We start from the raw sequence: 6,179 nt of genomic DNA on the forward strand, positions 1-6,179 counted from the left end.
GTGTTAATATCTTTTCCATCCTACCATAAGAATATATTTTATTAGTTAATACATTGATGTAATTGATAGTGGCATAACAAAGAAGGAAATAACATAACATGTTTCAAAGTCAAAGCTTTGTAGATATCACGATTAAGCCCTTGCACATATAAGGAGTGCAATATTTAACCATAGCACATGTTAATTTTTTGTGCACATTCCTCTACACATGTAACTTTAGCATCAACTACAATCAATGGACATAGCTGGCAACAATGATGTATTCCGTATATTGGCTATTAAGGACAAGTGGAATGGAACAAACTATCATTGTAGGCTTATATGATGCATCATACATTGGGTGCAAAGGGACTTTGAATTATACATGGAATTGAAATTGTGGTGCTCTAGAAAAGTGAAGCAAATGCAACAAAAACAAGTGTTGTTAAGAATGATGTAGATTCTAGTTCTCTCCCAAAATAGCACCACCATCCCGTACCCCTAAGTAGATTTTTTACGATAGCAAAAATCTAGAGACTCATGCTTTTATTGCATCATCTGGTAAATGTACCATGATCCCACATATTTGTTCATGTAAGATAACTAAGGATTCTTGGGATACGCTTACATATTTGTATCAAGGAAGAAATGAGGCCCATGTTGCTTGCTTGCATGTAGTTAGAGAGTGAACATATAGATGAAGGTGAATCCATTGTTATTTTTTTGATAAAGATCAAAGGTCTTAAGGAGAAATTGATTGTTGCATATGAGAATTTGCCAACTGGTTCACTTGTGCAAACTATTCTTAATAGTCTTCTTGATTCTTATTAGAGTCTTATATCTACTCTTCATTTGATTTAATAAAAGATTGGAATGCTTTATTATTTAATGAGTTGGTTTCTCTATTATTGCAAGAAGAACAATCTCGGCAAAGTAGGTCCATTACACTTGTTGTAGAGCAAGATTTTGTGGCTAGTCGGAAAAGGAAAGGAAAAGCTTCCTATTTTGCTAGTGGGTAGAGATCCACAAATATCGTTCACACAAAGAATGCTCATAATGATGAGAATGAAAAAGAGAGTTAGATACTTTGAAGATATAGAAAGATAAAAGATCATGTTATTAAGGACTAACCTAAACAAGTTGTGATAGAGGCCAAGAATAAAGAGACTAGTATGATTGTTAATACCTCTCCTTCTAGATCAAAATTTGCAAAAGTTGTGCAAGATACAGAGTGGAAATTCAGCACACAATGCAGTTATGAATCTTCTTTCGACCTTGCATAAGCATATGCATACACGATGCTCACTAAAGGAGGCGAGCCAAGCATCCCCTCTGTGTGTGTGTGTGTGTGTGTGTGTGTGTGTGTGTGTGTGTGTGTGCGCCTTGATAATGGATGTTCATTCATCTACATCTATACATAGCACTTTTCCCAGGAGAAAAAGAAAAACTTAGACAGGAAGGTGTCTAAGACTCGAAAGTGAAAGAATATTGATGCATTAGTTCTCGCATAGCCATGCATGCCCAATAATGTGAAAGAAGGTTATTCAACACTTGATAAACATTTGCTTTTTCTACTATATTTAAATTTAAACATTGGAGAGAGAGAGAGAGAGAGAGAGAGAGATGTACTCTAGTTGTAAGATCAAACTATATAAAACATCCACTCAAAAGCAAGAGCTTAACCTAAATACTATCATCATGAGAGGTTACTTAAGGTGAGAGATTCCACCAACATAATTTGTGTTGCACTTGATACATTAGCTAATCTCAGTAGCAAATAGGATACTAGCTAATTATGAGGTAGCTTAAGCTGAGACATTGCAACATTCATTTTTTGTCTTATTGGATTACAGTAAAATACATTATCAAGTCATTTTTGTGTCTCAACCCCTTCAAGCTTGTAATGAAGAAGACCTAACTTTCCTAACTAAGGGGAAAGAGAGAGAGAAGGACTGCAGAAGAAGAGGGAGAGGAGAGAGAAAGGCAAGAAGAAGAGAGAGAAAGAGGGAAAGAGGAAGAAGAAGAGGAAGCCATGGAAGCTTGAGAAGGTGAAAAGAGAGTTTCTTGATAATTCTGTGCTGCCTCAAAATACCCTCTTACACCTTATATACCGTCAATGTGACTGGTATATTCCCATGCCATATTCTCGTGATCCCCGTTCATTACAAACCATCCCGTCTCATAAAGTTTTTGTCCTAAAAAACAAGGGATGTAGTCATGGACTGTAAGAGTGTGCTGTAGGAAATCAGCCATAACTTTGTGTGGGCAACTCCGAATGGGACAATTGAGGTGTCGCTACAGAGCCCATGAGATGTACTTTCAGCCCATGTGGTTGGGGTGAGGCTGCAATCAGGTCAGAACCAAAACTGGTACAAAATAAAGGGCTGTCCAGGAATTTCTAGTGTGCAGTCCCAGATGGTATGGCTAGAGAAAAACAGCCATAACTTCCACTAGGGAACTCCGATCAGGGCAAGTAAGGTGTCAGAATGGAGCCCTCGAGGTATACTTTGTGGCCATGTATGGAGGATGGGGCTGAGAGTGGACCAGGACCAAATCTGGTACAAAACAGGTGGCTGTCTAGATGCAGACTGCAGCCCAAAATAGGGGTCATGGTGAGGTGCCAGCCAACACAGCCTCCTTGAGGCATGGAAATTCATCCAATATAGATGTTGGGCACCAAGAGGCTTCCTCTATTGGTAGGCCTTGCCATTTGATCAAGTATTCACGTATGGAACGGGTGCGGAGTTGCTTTTCATGTTGCCCAATGACCGCTTCCGGAATGTACTGAATAAGGCTCTCCTCATCTATGGGTGGGAGCTCCTCTACATGATCTTTGGGAGTGCCAATGAAAGGTTTTAATTGGCTCACGTGGAAGGCGTCATGGATCTTAGTGGTGGAAGGGAGTTGGAGGTAGTAAGCCAAGTCCCCGACCTTCTTAATGATCTTGTAGGGCCCATAATAACGGTGTGCCAACTTGTTGCAAGAGCCGTCCTTTAGTGTGGCATAACAGGATTTGGGGACCTTGAGGAGTACCATTTCACCCTCTTGAAAGTCAAGGGGTCTTCTTTTTGCATCAGCATGGAGCTTCACAAGGGGTTGAGCTTTTCATTGAAGATCACGGTAGGAAGGAGTCTCTTCGAAGGGAGAGACTCCAATTGCTTGAATGAGTGGAGTTGTTGTAAGAAAATTCAGTCAAGTGCATCCATACATCCCAAGAATTCTGCACATCATGACAAAAATATCGCAAATAAGTTTCAAGCCACTTATTGACTCTTTCGGTCTGCCCAGTGACAATGTTGAGGTCCAGATTGCCAAATCTCATGGATTGATGTGATACAGGGAAGCTTTGTGAGGTGAAGAAAAGTACTTCTTGAGTATTGAGGTAATCAAGGCTGAAAATGGTTTAGGCTGATGCAGAAACACTGTTATTTCCTAAACTAGTTCACAGTCAATCGGTTCATACTACAGAGAAGAACTAGTTGGTTTGAAGACTGAAAAAGGGAAGTTTCTATGCAACTTATGGGAAGCTATTTGGAGGCCAATTTTTGCCCAAAATTTTATGGAAAGTTTTTTGTAGCTTCATCTTGATATGTACTTCTAGCTTGGCACAACAAATTGCAGGAAAAATGTCCAATCTTAGACCCGTGTTTTGATGCATTTTGGGTCATACACAGACATCGTTTGGGATCTGATTTGGATGGTTCTTGTTGGGAACTGAATGTATGACAAGTTGGCATCATGGATGGATGCATATGACAATGTTTGGACACATGTATGATAGTCATATTGCTGGAAGCTATTTTTACATGCATTTTTGGCTATTCTTGTTGTTTTTTGGTCTCGAATTGGACCATTGTTGTTTCGGATATTGGGGCATGTTGCTGAGTACCATTTGTGGACAATTTGTATTGCTTGTTTTTCTGAATTTGCAGCAGCCATAATGTCTGACACGGCACATATCACTCAAATTGTGGGAGACAAATTGACCAAAAACAACTATAGTGTTTGGTCTTATAGGATGGTTGATGGGTAGAGGTCTATGGGGCCTCATAATAGGTGATGCATCATGAATGTCCAAAATTTCATAACATCCAACTGAAGAGCAAAAGAAAGCATACAAGGATTGGACATGGAAGAATGGGAAGGTTTTACATTGGATCTCCATATGTATTTGAGAAACCTTGATTCCTCATATCAAAAAGGCAAGTACTTGTAAGGAGGCATGGGAAATCATAGAAAAAATGTATGGAACATGTACAGAGGCTCGTAAGATACAACTCAAGCACAGATTAAAATGTGCATGGAGAGGCAATCACAGTATCAATGACTATGTGGCAGAAATCAAGCAAATTGCAGAAGACCTTGCATCCGTTAATGCACCTATTGATGATGATGATTTAGTGTCAATGACACTAAATGGACTTGGACCAGCTTTCAAATCTTTGGATACCTCTATTTCAGTTAGAGGAGGCGCTATGCCTGACTTTGAGGAGCTTATTGGATTGTTACTTACAAAAGAAATCAAGTTGGGATTGAATGCATCTAGCAATGGCAAAAATGCAGGTGGAGATAGTGTTTTCTATCACCAAAGAGGTCGTGGCAGCTCATCTAGAGCTAGAGGCTCTTCACTTGGTCATGGTAATGATAGTTTTGCTCATGGAAGAGGTTAACTTTGGTCATGGTGACTTCATGCATAGAGGTAGGGGAGATCTTTCCCTAGAGGTAGAGGATAGTCTAGTCCTTCACAAAGAGATGGCGCTTGTCATTATTGTGGGAAATTTGGTCATTTTGAGAGGGATTGTTATCACAAATAGAATGCCATGTCTAGGGGTTGTGGAAGGACCCAATATGGCCACTATGCAGACAGTTATGGTCGTACAGGTTATGGACCTAGATGTGGATTGCCTAGAGGTCACATATTTGCTATGGAGCATGTGCTTTGGATCATGACTCACTCTCCTCGTGAGAATGACTAGTTTTTGGATTCAGAGAGCTACAAACCACATGACTCATCATGCTGAGTGGTTTGATAGCAAGGAGCGTATGTAGAATGAGGAATATATTGCCATTGGTGATGATACTTTACATAAAAGTACTCATATTAGTAGTGTGCCACTTGTTTCTAAATATGGGATTGAGAATAAGCGTGGTGATGTACTTTATGTTCCCACAATAACTAAGAACTTAGAATCGGTTGGTCAAATGACAGATCAAGGATTGCATGTGAGATTCAATAAGTTTGGATGTTTCATTGAGGAGTTTCATAATGGAAGAACTGGCATGGTGATTTCTCATGGTAGAAAGAAAGGGGGATTATTTGCTTTGGATGTAGGTACCCTAGTGATTCAAAACTCTATGTATGTTGAGAGAGGACATGTGCAAAATAAGGATGTGGAATTATGACATAGAAGGATTGGTCATGTCAATTTGCAAAGATTGAAGCAAATGCAATCAAGACAAATAGTCTGTGGTCTACCACATTTTGGATATGTGAATTTTGATCATGTATGTGAGGCTTGTCAATTTGGCAAGCAGTCCAGATTGCCATTTCCAAAGAGGGGGAGAATAAGAAGCCATCCTTTGGAAATGGTACACTCAAATATTTGGGGCCCATGTCAGAATGTTTCCATGAGCAGAAAATGTAGATTCTATATCACTTTCATTGATGATTTTAGCATAATGACTCGGGTGTACTTTATGTAGCATAAAAGTGAAGCATTTGAAAAGTTTTTGGAATTTAAATCTAGCTAAAAAGCAGTTTGGATGGTACATAAAATGACTGAAGGTCAGATAATGGTGGAGAGTACATGCCATATGAGTTTTGTGACTTCTTGAGAGATCATGGTATCAAAAGGAAATTGACATGAAGGTACACACCTCAGCAAAATGGTGTGGCTGAAAGGAAGAATCAGATCATTGCAGAGGTTGTAAGGGAAATGATGAACCAAATGAACATGCCATTGTCCTATTGGGCAGAAGCAGTGCATATTGCAGTTCACATTTATGAATAGAACATCTACAGCCTTGACTCATAATATGTCACCATATGAGCAAATGTATGGCAGGCTACCCACTGTTGCATACTTTGGAGTCTGTGGATGTGTTTGTTATGTTCATGTTCCGGATTATATGAAAAAAAAGATGGAACCAAAGGCTGTAAAATGCATTTTCCTTGGATACCCTGATGAGAAGAAGGGATA

This window comes from Lygodium microphyllum, chromosome 12 (assembly GCF_053477565.2).
Source record: "Lygodium microphyllum isolate KBCC chromosome 12, Lygodium_microphyllum_v1.1.10, whole genome shotgun sequence".
Classification (NCBI taxonomy): domain Eukaryota; kingdom Viridiplantae; phylum Streptophyta; class Polypodiopsida; order Schizaeales; family Lygodiaceae; genus Lygodium; species Lygodium microphyllum.